This window comes from Neofelis nebulosa, chromosome Y, assembly GCF_028018385.1.
Source record: "Neofelis nebulosa isolate mNeoNeb1 chromosome Y, mNeoNeb1.pri, whole genome shotgun sequence".
In the NCBI taxonomy this organism is placed as follows: Eukaryota; Metazoa; Chordata; class Mammalia; order Carnivora; family Felidae; genus Neofelis; species Neofelis nebulosa.
In genome coordinates this window covers 6,265,909-6,277,869 of record NC_080801.1, presented here as the reverse complement: position 1 = coordinate 6,277,869, position 11,961 = coordinate 6,265,909, and the positions used below count along the sequence as shown (strand labels likewise).

At 41.1% G+C, this 11,961-nt stretch overlaps 1 pseudogene; it reads left to right on the top strand.

The window, feature by feature from the left end:
* Positions 1-291: 291 nt before the first annotated feature.
* On the top strand, positions 292-1,451 carry LOC131503493 (coiled-coil domain-containing protein 71L-like; annotated as a pseudogene).
* Positions 1,452-11,961: the final 10,510 nt, after the last annotated feature.

The following is an 11,961-nucleotide window of genomic DNA, read 5'->3' as shown; positions in this document are numbered from 1 at the left end:
AACCCTCATAGAGTCATGTTTGATTGCAAGTTGTGTGTACTCTCCACCGCTAAGTGTCATTTCATGTTAGATGGAATTAATGGAGGCTGAAGCACCCGTCATTCACCTCTAGGACAACCCTCTTGAACTCGTGAAGAATTATGGGCCTTCTCAGGTAAGATTACGTGCAGGTCTTTCTCAAGGGCATAATCTTAAACACAGCCAAACCTAAGGCAGCTTTGGGCAGCCCACCTTGATAAGATATGCAGACATTGTGACCTCACAAAGCGCCTGGTCTCCTAGCAACTGCGGTGTAACTCTCACAGCCTGCCGCCTGATTTGGCTTCATGGTAGGAAATTCATTAGGGTCCTGAGGCGGCCGCGAAACCTGGCAAGTGCGGCGGCCCCTAGCGGCCTCACATCCTGAGCAGCATGAAGAGGCGGAGGCGCTGGCCCAGGGCGGCCGTGGCCCCGGCCGTTGGGGGAGGAGCCTCTAGCGCTGCAGGAGGGGCCGCGCTGGAGCCGCCTGAGGAGAGGGTGGTGTACATGCGGTGGCAACCGTCCAACTGTCGCCGGCCAACAGCACCAAGGCGCTGATCGACGCTTTCAAGCTATTCCTGCCCCGCAGCACGGAGTTCAGGAGCTCCGACGCGGAGCTCTGGAGCTACCTCTGCAGCCTCAAGCACCAGTTCTTCCCCCACATTCTGCGCAGCAAGGACGTCTATGGCTACCTCCCTCCTGACCCTGGCCCCGGACCCCCGGCACCAGCCCCCCGAGGCCCGCCTCCAGACGCGCCCGCCAGCTGCCAGGCAGAGGCGCCACGGAGCCCGGACGGTGGCGGTCGGCCAGAGGAAGGTGCCGCCCCCGCCTCCGCTGTCCCGCGAGGATAGCAGCCCCCGCAAGCCCGCGGCCTCCGGGCCCTACTCCGGGGTCCGCACCCTAGAGGAGAGTGGGAGGGCGGCCACCCCGACGTTGACCACCTTCCCCACCATTCGCGTAGTAGGCGACGTGTGGGTCCAGAGCAGCCTGCCAGAAGCGCTACGCCAGGCGCGCCAAGTCCTGGGAGTGAACCTGGAACCCGTGGTGGGACTCCGCCTCTTCCCAGTGCCTGGGCGGGAGATGCGGGGCACCGCCGCGCGACCTCTCAGCCCCGGGACGGGTTGTGCCTGGAGGGATGAACCAGGGACAGCCGGGACCGCGTCCCCTAGTGCACTTTACGGGAGAAGAAGCACATGACGGTCCCGGCCAGCGCCCCCGGGATGCGCCGCCGCCTTCTGGGACTCCGGGGCAGCTGTGCCCCTCTGCTGCCTCCCAGCACCGGGTATGCGGAGGTAGAAGACCCCTGGACCGCAAGGGAGGTCCCCTTTCTTCCTAACCCCAGATTGAGATGTCTCCAGGACTGTAGGGGCAGATCCATGTTCTCTCTTGTTCCCTCATTGGTCTGAAGTCGTCAGAAGAAGCCATTCCACCGCCACCCCCTCCAAAGGAATTTGGTTCCATGCTCGTGTAATAAAGCTAGAATTCCCTTTCTGTTCACCCACCTCTGGCTCCTCCCGCCTCATTTTCTTTCTTTCTCTCCTTTTTTGACTGCCACTCTTTCTGGACGAAAGATCGAATATGTGTGGAAAGTTGTTGCAATAGTTGGTATTCTCAATACCAATGGCAATAGTGGGTATTCTGAGTCCCACACCTTTCCGAGTTAACTGGATTCCAACGCTTTGACCAAGGATATTTTCGAAGAATTTCTAAGAAATTCAAGCGTATCACTGTTAATAATGTAAGGATTTGTATGGCTTTGAATGTCATGGGCTCGGTGATTACTAACCAAAAGATTTAAAGTTCAACTGTGTACACATTCTTAAGACGTTTCTAAAGATTTTATATGGAAATGTAATGTTGATGTTTACTGAGCTCCTAAAGGAAATGGTAGACACTCGGGAAGTTTTGTTGAGTAAAATTAACTTGGGAAATTCTTTATAAGTGGGTAAAATTGAAAGTGCATTGAGAAACCACACGGTTTCTATTAAAAACCAATGAGTGAATTTCAATAAATAAATAACTAAATGAATGAATGAATGAATAAATTAATAAATAAATAAATAAATAAATAAATAAATAAATAAATAAGTGGTGCTGGTTATGGACATGGATGGAATCCACTCGGAATTGACTTGGCCTTGTACTAATCTCACACACTGATCTGGGAATCTTTCCAGGATAATTTATTTTAAAATGGAAATCACGTAGAATAAATGAGTAGGGGTAAGTGTGGTGACTAAAGCTGCATACATAATAGCCGTTGGAATTCTCTGAAGTATTACTGATCTAGAGCGGTGGTACATTTTGTTTTTGGCACCAAATACCTGGTTGAGGTTATCTTTGGGCAAAATAGATTTTCCTCACTTGTTTTTGTCGTTGTTGTTGGATAACAGGAAATATCCACATTACCATGCATCACTCTTATAAAAATCATGGCAGTTGGTTAACAGTTTTGCTCCAGGACTTTACTTTATTATCTGATGTCCATGCACAGTTATGTTAACAGGTATTGGTCTTTTTGTTTGATAATCAAAGACCAGAGGGATCAAACAGGAGAGCCACACAGAGTACTTTTCACTTTCATGATCGTGTTTATATCCTGTTGCCCAGCATGGAATTCTTGATTATCCAAGTGACCTCAGTTATTGGTGGCAGCAAGACTTAATGGTTTTTAGTCAGTGGTGCCGCAGCCAGATTTTACTGCGATAAAATCGGAAGGGCCAAGGAGTGAGTTTGTACCACTATTCTTTCAAGTTTAAGTGTCCTGCAATAGAACCATCCATCCCAGGCTGAAACATGACCTATTAAATCTTCAAGATTACGGTTTCTCTCTGCTTGGCAGCTTTTTAGGGCAATAATGAGAGTTGTGATTTTTTTTTAATTTTCTTTTAATGTTTATTTATTTTTGAGACAGAGAGAGACAGAGCATGAATGGGGGAGGGTCAGAGAGAGAGGGAGACACAGAATCTGAAGCAGGCTCCAGGCTCCGAGCTGTCAGCACAGAGCGCGACACGGGGCTGGAACCCACGGACCGTGAGATCATGACCTGAGCCGAAGTCGGACGCTTAACCGACTGAGCCACCCAGGCACCCCTAGAATTGTGATTTTGACTCTCGGGCTTGTAGAGTTCAAATGGCATAGCTTCCTAATATACAGTTTCCAGTAAACCCCATATTCTTTTTTTCACTAGTCAGTGATAATGTGTTGTTACAAATACTGCCACATGAGTAAATAAAAGTGAATAATTATTTAAAAGATGGAGAGTGTTAAATTATACTCGTTTCATAGGAAGCTTATAAAAATTTTCGTTACTAGCTTCCATTGCCAATGGTATTTCAAATACATAGGTTTTTCTCCCCCACCCTTCCCAAATTAACTGTTTTAGCTAATTAGCCCCTGAGGAAAAGATACATATTTGTACAACTTCCCTATTGTATATAATTGTATAATAATTAAAAATGAATCCAATGACCATATTAGAATGTAAATTCGACATATAGCTTATCGAGGTAGCTTCCCAGAGGGTTTTGAAATTAGATGTAGCTGGGAGGATAACTTAGCTCAGCACAGCTTTGAAACACAACCATTGACACCATGCAGTTATTTGAACTTAACTGAGAACGTTAGTTTTTCCCTGCTATACCTTGTTATTTTATTGCACTTGAACTTGCATTCATGCTTTCGGTTATCTGGGCTATCTGATTTCGGTTTGGATCTGAATGTCCATCCTAAATTCAATATGTTGTTTAGCTGGTCCCGTAAAAAATATTGCCATTTCTAGTTTAAAAAACAGGATGGTAAAAAAAAAAAAAAAATCTTTGTTTTTGCCTAGTTTTTAGCAAAACCTTGCTGAAGTTTTGTTTTACAACTTATAAAATGTGAAAAAACAACTAATATAGTTGATTCGTATATTAATAGGAAAATGAAAGTATTTTATGTATCCTTTTGGGCAGACCGTGAAAAGGAACTTGACACGGTGGCATTTCTGGTGAGGCATTCATTTACAGTCTTCTAAAAAGAGTCTGAGTTCAGGTTGTACAGATTTTTGAAATAAATCCCATAGTCTTTTTTCATTCTCGTACCTTTATGTCTCATATGGCACAAGTAAGGAGGAAGTTTATGACCTTGCTATGCTTGAGTGCCTATATGTGATGACTGGCACCTCAAATAAGCTTTTGAATTCCTGATGTCATTTTTATCCCCCTTCTACTTGACACCCAGCAACTTAATTTTCCTTACAGAACCAGTGATGTTATAATTGTGGAGAGCAAGCTTCATTGTTGTTTACTGTCACTGTTGTGCTGTGTGTTTTGTCCAAGTTTGAGGACACAATTGTTCCAGTATAATTTAAACCGGTGGCTGACACATATTGATTTGCTGTGTGGAAGCAATACTACTATTGTTCTGAACACTGTTGAATAAAAATGCATGAAACATATTTGGATACAAAAAAAATCTGAGCAATTTTGAACTCATAGTTTTTTGGTGTTCCAAGGATTGCCACGGAGCTCTTAAAATGAGTGTTTTTAGTGCATATATAATTTATATATATAATATTTATATTATTTAGTGGGTATAATATTATATAGTGGATATATATAATATTTGCTTTCTTGGTGTGCTTAAAATATTTTTGGTAGATTGTCATGTCTTACGGGAATTAGAACTCAGTTGTTTGTCATGGAACTGAATTGTGTTCTTGGACAGTTTAATGTGCACTTATGATTAAGATTTACGATTTGCTTGTACTTTTCTTTTTAATGTATTAAGTGTAAATACGTATCAGAGAATATACAATGTCTGGCTCTTCTAATGATTTTGGAAAGATTTTGAAATGGAATCTTATGTTTGCATGTGAATCGCAAAGCAATGTGAGAAATTTTTATTACTTTTGTTAACTTCAACATCCTGGAAGCCTGGAGATATGGTTTTTATGCTCTTTGGGGAGTCAACAGTATGTCAATATCAACTCTGATGATCTAGTGAATCTCTGAGACAATGCTTCATGCCTGAGTCCAAACCATGACCCAGTTTGCCACCATAAAGACTTTAAAACTGCATCAAAGTTCATTTTGAGTCCTGACTCCAACCCCCTTCTAGCAGTGATAGAAAGCCTAACACTCACGTATGTTTATATTATAAAAGAACATAAGTGTGCTGCATAAGAGTAGCAGCAGTAAAGGCTGTCCTAGAGAATAAAGTAAAGCCAGAATTTTCAATACAGCCTAGCGGGTAGACGTAGAGTGCTCGCAAGGGCAGGATTCATAGTATTATGTGCCCTGGATTTGTCTTTGTGTGTGAGTTCCTATCAATAGTTGGAGGCAGCAGCGTCCTAACTGTGGATCACATTGACTGCGGTGGGATGAAAGATTGACCACTGGAAACCATTAGAACTGTACGTAAGTTACAGAAATGCTCTGTGCTTTAGCTTCCTGAAGAATCACATGTGGTTAGTAAAATAAACTATTGGACTACTGAAAGGATTAAAAAAGGATGGTAATGGGTGAACACATAGAAAATGCTTCATAAATGCTATTAATTGGAGGCATGTGGGCTGAAAATAAATATATATGCTGAGAGGTACTTGCGAGTTTCACATCCTGAAAATAGAGTGTGGTCTGAGAAAGCCAAAAGACAAATGATGAGAAGGTAATGTAGGAGTGGGTTTAGTTGACGAAAGAAACAGCAGGGGGTGAGGTTAATAAAGTTGATTCATTAGGTAGTTTTCACTGTTGGAGGTTTTCTAGACTTCCTTAGATATTTGGGGTCTTTTTGTCCTTTGTTCTGAAATATATTTAAAACATACTGTTATATATATTAAACTATCTGAGAATTTGTACAAATAATAAGAGTTACCGATCACGAACTTGCCAAATGTCAACACGAATTTCATTTTGGGGAAGCTCGGTAATGTTTGCTTTCAATCCGTGTGAGTTTACATGTAGAAAACTAAATTTGAAGCAATATGTGTGAGTTTTGTGCTTCCTGTGTTAAAGGAGACAAGTAAGTGCAGTAGTTAGATTTGAAATAGCAGAACGTTGTTACCATAGGGAAAAGAGCACCTCACAGTTGAAGCATGGACACACTCATCTGTAGATTTGGGTCTAATGCCTGTGACTTAGCTCTCATTCCACTGCCACCTGCAGAAGGAATAACAACATATTCTAGGTTGGGGAGCAAGTCAAAGTTACAGTAGCTGAAATTAACAATAAAAGAATTTCCCTAGATGGAATTTATCCGGTGTTAAGAAGATCAAAACGGAGCCTGGCTGCAGATTTTGCAAGAGCAATGACTTCTCGTCAGCACTCCCTTGTCTTGGCAATGTCACCTTACACTGAAATTTATAACATGCGCAACATATCCAGAGCCCAAAAGGAAAGCAGTGCTCAGACAATATGGGACAGTATGGCTCCCAAGGAAATTTGCATAAATATTCTAGGGGACTCAAACTGAACTTCTCTTACTTTGAAAGGTATTCATAGAAATGTTAATGTTGAGATTCTTCCAACAACTGAAATTAGTTATGTAAAATGTGTATAAAGTACATGTATTTATATGTTTATATTTATGTTTTATATAATTTAAATATATTTATGTTTAAAGTACATATTCTTTAAATGTTTAGTAGAGACAGTAGAGAAAAAAGGGTGTGTTTTAGGGGTCTGCACTCAGATTCAAATAAGATTACGGAAGTATAGTATACATTCAAAAGGACATATATTATTTTTTTCATGTTTGTTTATTTTTGAGAGAGAGAAACCGTGTGAGCAGGGGAGGGCCAGATAGGAAGCCACAGGATCGAAGCAGCCTCCAGGCTCTGAGCTGTCAGCACACAACCTGATGTGGGGCTCGAACTCACAAACCGTGAGATCATGACGTGAGCCAAAGTTGGACACTTAACGACTGAGCCACCCAGGCACCCAAAAAGGACATGTATTATTAAAAGTATTCTGAGCACAGCTGGATGAAGTTAATTTCAATATAGTTGTGGAACCTGCACTCAGTAAACAAGGTACCAGTACCCCAAGGGACCACCTGTGCCTCTTTCAGTCAAGCTGTATGTCTCCTTTGGGACAGGAATTATTCTGACTTCTTACAGAATATACAACTTTTGCTTGTTTTGGGACGATAGAGAAATGGAATTATGTGTCCTATACCTAGCTTTTTTCACTCAAACTTATGTTAGTGATATTCATGTTATTCTGTGTATAGATCCTTTATGCTCATTGGTGTATAGAATTTCATTATATGAATAGTTTACAATATTTTGGCAACTCTTGGTGGACATGTAGGTAGGTTCTGGCTTAGGTTAATTATGAATGAAACTTCATGAATATTATAGGGCACGTTTGGTGAACATGTTTGAGAATAGTATTTATTTATCTAGGAGGGAATTTGCTGGGTCACATGTCATCCAACTTATCAGCTTTGGTAAGATTCCTCCAATCTGTTTCCAAAATGGTTATACCAATTTACATGAACTTCTTTCTATAGTAGTGCCTGCATAGTGTCTGTGAGCTCTGAATACTTGATAGCCTTGCCAACACTTGCTAATATGGTCTTTTTCATGTTATCTATTCTGGCAGGTGTACAGATTTTTTTTTTTTTTTGAGAAATTTCAATCCAGGTATTGTATACAAATAGTTAAAAAAAACAACCCACAACATCCAAATTGGAGATCAGGACCTGCAGTAAAGAAAACAAAAGCTTTGTTTCCCCCACGAACACCTCTTCCCCAGAGGCAACACTTTCTTTTGTTTTCTTTTTTCTTTTTTTTAAATCAGGGTTTTTTTTTAAACACGCCATTTTGTATGAACAATTTTAGATTTAGAGAAAATTGCACAAAAAATACAGTTTCCTCACCCTCACTAGTTTCTATAGTACCTTGCACTCATGTGGATACGTTAATTATAAGTGGTGGATGAGCCATCATTGATTGACCCATTATCATTAGACACATTATCATTACTAACAGTTAGGGTTTATTTTGTGTTATATAGATTCATAAGTTTTGAGAAATGTAAAATGGTATGTACCTACTATTGCAGCATCATACAGAATAGTTCCACCACCCTAAAGTGCCCTGTGCTCTAGGCACCTATTACCACTTCCTCTCTCCCCCTAAACCCTAATAGCCACTGGTCTTTTTCCTGTCTCCGAAGGTGTTTTGTTGTTGCTGCTGTTGTTGCTGTTGTTGTTGTTGTTGTTGTCTTTTTGTTTGGTTTTGTTTTTCCAGAATGTTATCATAGTTGGAAACGTAAAGCGTATGGCTTTTTCGGATTGGATCCCTTCACTTAGTAATCCACATTTAAGTTTCCTCCATGGCTTTTAAGTAGCTCCCTTTCTCCCTCTTTCCTTCCCTCCTCTTCTGTCTCTCTGCCTTCCTTTCATTAAGGGAGTTTATTTCTTAAAACAGCGTTTGGTTTCCAGAAGAAGACTGGAAAGTGCAGAGTTCCCCTGTTCTCCCTCCTACCCCCCAAAACATAGTGTTCCCTATTGTAAACTTCTTGTGTCAGTGTAGTGCATTTGTTACAACGGATGAGCCAAAATGGAAACTATTATTAACGAAAGTCCCAAGTTTGCCTTAACATTCACTGTGGTGTGCAGTTCTGTGAGTTTTGACAAATGCACAATGCCATGATTCAAAGCATGTCATTGTCTTCCAAGATGTTTCACTGCCATAAATATTCCCTGTGCTTCATCTATTATTCATCTCTCCCTTCCCCCCTGAGTTCCTGGCAACCACAGGTCTCTTTACTGCCTCCATTATTTGAGACCACACTTTTAACTGTTCCAGGTTTATATTCTTTTCTTAGGTATCTTCATGAATGTAAGTAATATAGCATACTGCTGCTTATTGATTTGTCAGTTTTAAGCACCGTCTACTGACTTCCTATGTGAAGATGACGTATAGGTCGCTTAAGCCACCTGTCTTCTCTCTCCTCACCTTCCGATATATTCCTGAACTTCTATCTTTATCCTGTTTCAGTCAGGTCCAGCCAGCCGGTGAGTCACTATCGGTATTTTAAAGAGTTACACACGTGATGGGAAATCCCAGAAGCCAAACAAAGGATGGCGAAGCAATCAGGAATTAGTATCGTCAGAAAGCTGTTTCCACCCCCAGGGCTAGAGAAACTCAGAACCATACCTAGCAGGAACTGAGAACATCAGAGAAGAGGCTCTTGGAAAGAAGCTAGAATTTGGAGGAGATAAAATCACTGGTAGCAAGTGGAGTGGGAGAGAGAAAAACCTCTGGGCTAATACCTTCCTCCCTTTCTCCCATCAAACACCCATTGGTCAAATCCCTCTGGAAGCCATTTGGCAAGGAACCAGGAAACACAGTCTGTAGGAGAAGTGCAGGAACTGGATCTGAGGGCAAAAAGACATAATGGATGAAGTTACATATATGGACCAGTTAGGGTTCTCCAGACACTTAGTATCAATAGGAATTGGTTCACAGGATGACGGAGGCTGAGAAGGGCAGAGCCAGGAGATCCAGTAGTTTAGTTCCAGGCAGACTCCAAAAGCCTAAGAATCAGGAGAGCTGATGATGTATGTTCCATTCCAAGTCTGAGTCTGAAGTCAGGAGACCACTATCGCAGCTTGAAGACACTCAGATACACAACAGTGGATTCTCTCTTACTCTGCCTTTTGTTCCATTCAGGTCTTCAATCGATTAGTTGAGGCCACCCAGTGTTTGGCAAGGCAATATGTTTTGCTTAGTCCACTGATATACAGATGTTCATTGTACTAAGAAATGTCCTCACAGACTCACTAGAAATAATGTGTAACCATATATCTGGGTACCCTGTGGCTCAGCCCAGTTAAAACATGAAATTAACCATCACAAGATATAATTTTATGCATGTATGTATGTATGTATGTATGTATGTATGTATGTATGCATGTGTGAATGAATATATGTTATGAGAGAGAGAGAGAGAGAGAGAGAGAGAGAGCGCAAGCATATGTTCAAGCAGGATAGGGGCAGAGAGAGAGAATTCGGAGAATTCTGTCAGTGCAGAACCTAATGCTCATCTTAGTCTTATGAACAGTGAGACCATAATCTGAGCCAAAATCAAGAGTTGGATTCTGAACTCACTGAGCCACTCAGGTACCCCACAAGATGCAATTTTAAAATAGAGACCTATTTCCCTTACCTGTACTATCATTTTTCATTCCTTACATTGTAAGATAAATGTCTTCCTCACACTTGCTGCACTTTTTCTCGGTCTCCCATCAGCTTTGGACTTCTGCTTGTCATTGTTGTTAACACTGGTATTATGCTCTGCAATCAAGTCTCTTTAGATTGTTCAAGGTTGATTCTAAAACTTGAAAATTAATAAGTGGTTTAAATTATTGGGATTATTAAATAATATGCAAACATTAGAATTACTACCCTTTTCCTGGAGTCCTCGGACCTGCTGAATGAGGACATCTCTGGGATCAAGTTGAAATGGGTCCTTTTTCTTTGAATTCCATCAGTGCTTTAAACCATGCCATGTTTCACTTGGCTCATTCAGACTAAGACCATCTTATGGATATTTTCTGGTTCTCCTTAGTTTTCTAATTGCACTTCTTTGTTTTATTGCACCCTTTCAGTGTTTTCAAATCATGCCACTTATGACATCTTCCTGTCAACCTCAGAGGTCTCTTACTAGACCCTTCTTTTTTCCTGCCTCATTTAGGTGGTGACTCAGTAGGTCTGCTTCATAGCTTCCTTCCTGTGATTTTCCTCTGTTATGGTCCCAGTTTCTTTCCATGCTTTCATGGTAATATGGCTATCTGGGAAGTTAGGGAGCATTTAAAAGCCTGGACTCTTGAGCCCGATGGCCTGGGGTTAGACTTTACTTGTTCCACTTACCAACTGTGTAACTTGGATGTTGGATGAGTTCTTTGGCTTCTTTATAACCCTATTTCCTCCTCTAGAAGATAATAATCGTAACTGTATATACTTTATAAGTTTGTTGTGTGATTAATATGTAATAACATGTGAAAATAACCCATAACAGTGTCTGGCACAAAAATAAACACTGTTAATGTTGGCTATTATTAAGTATAAGTTTTCTTTATTTTTTTCTCCCCTAGTTTTGCTGGAGTACGCCTTCAGATAACTTCCTAATGAAGAATGAATAGAATCAAATGTTCTGAGTCTTTGCACGTCTGAAGATACCTTGAGTCCACTCTCAAATTCAATTGATAATTTTGATAGGTGTAGAATTCTTGCTTCTTTTTTTATTTTCTTTATTTTTAATTTTTAAAGTTTCCCTCCACATTAGTTAGCATGTAGTGCAACAATGATTTCAGGAGTAGATTCCTCAGTGCCCCTAACCCATTTAGCCCATCCCCCCTCCCACAACCCCTCCAGTGACCCTCAGTTTGTTCTCCATATTTATGAGTCTCTTCCGTTTTGCCCCCTTCCCTGATTTTATATTATTTTTGTTTCTCTTCCCTTATGTTCATCTCTTCCACTCATAGAATTCTAGAGTCTAATGGCCAGTTGCCCCTTCCATCGATTATCCCCTAATCACAACACCACTGGAACTACAATATCTGCTCTTTAGAGTGTTTTTGACTCACCATCACTTTCACCTTCTTGTATTTTTCAAAATCATTCAGTACATCTGGCGTATGCTTAAGGAAAAGGGAATGGAGGTCCACCTTTTGAAGGGCATAAAAGAGAATTTATGAACATAGTTTAGACTGCCACAGCCTGTCTGCTGGCCTCCTATTATTCACTTTCATCCTGCATGAAAAATATCCTCACCCTACCCCAAGAATCCTCCCTCTTAAAGACCCAACCCTTGTAACATCAGCTCAAAGTCCAAGATATTTTTATCTAAATTACGTCCAGGTGTGAATGAGTCTCCTTGGGTGCACTGGTCCTCGACTACACTTCCAATCTGAAGACTTATCAATGAAGACCTATGAATTAAGCATACA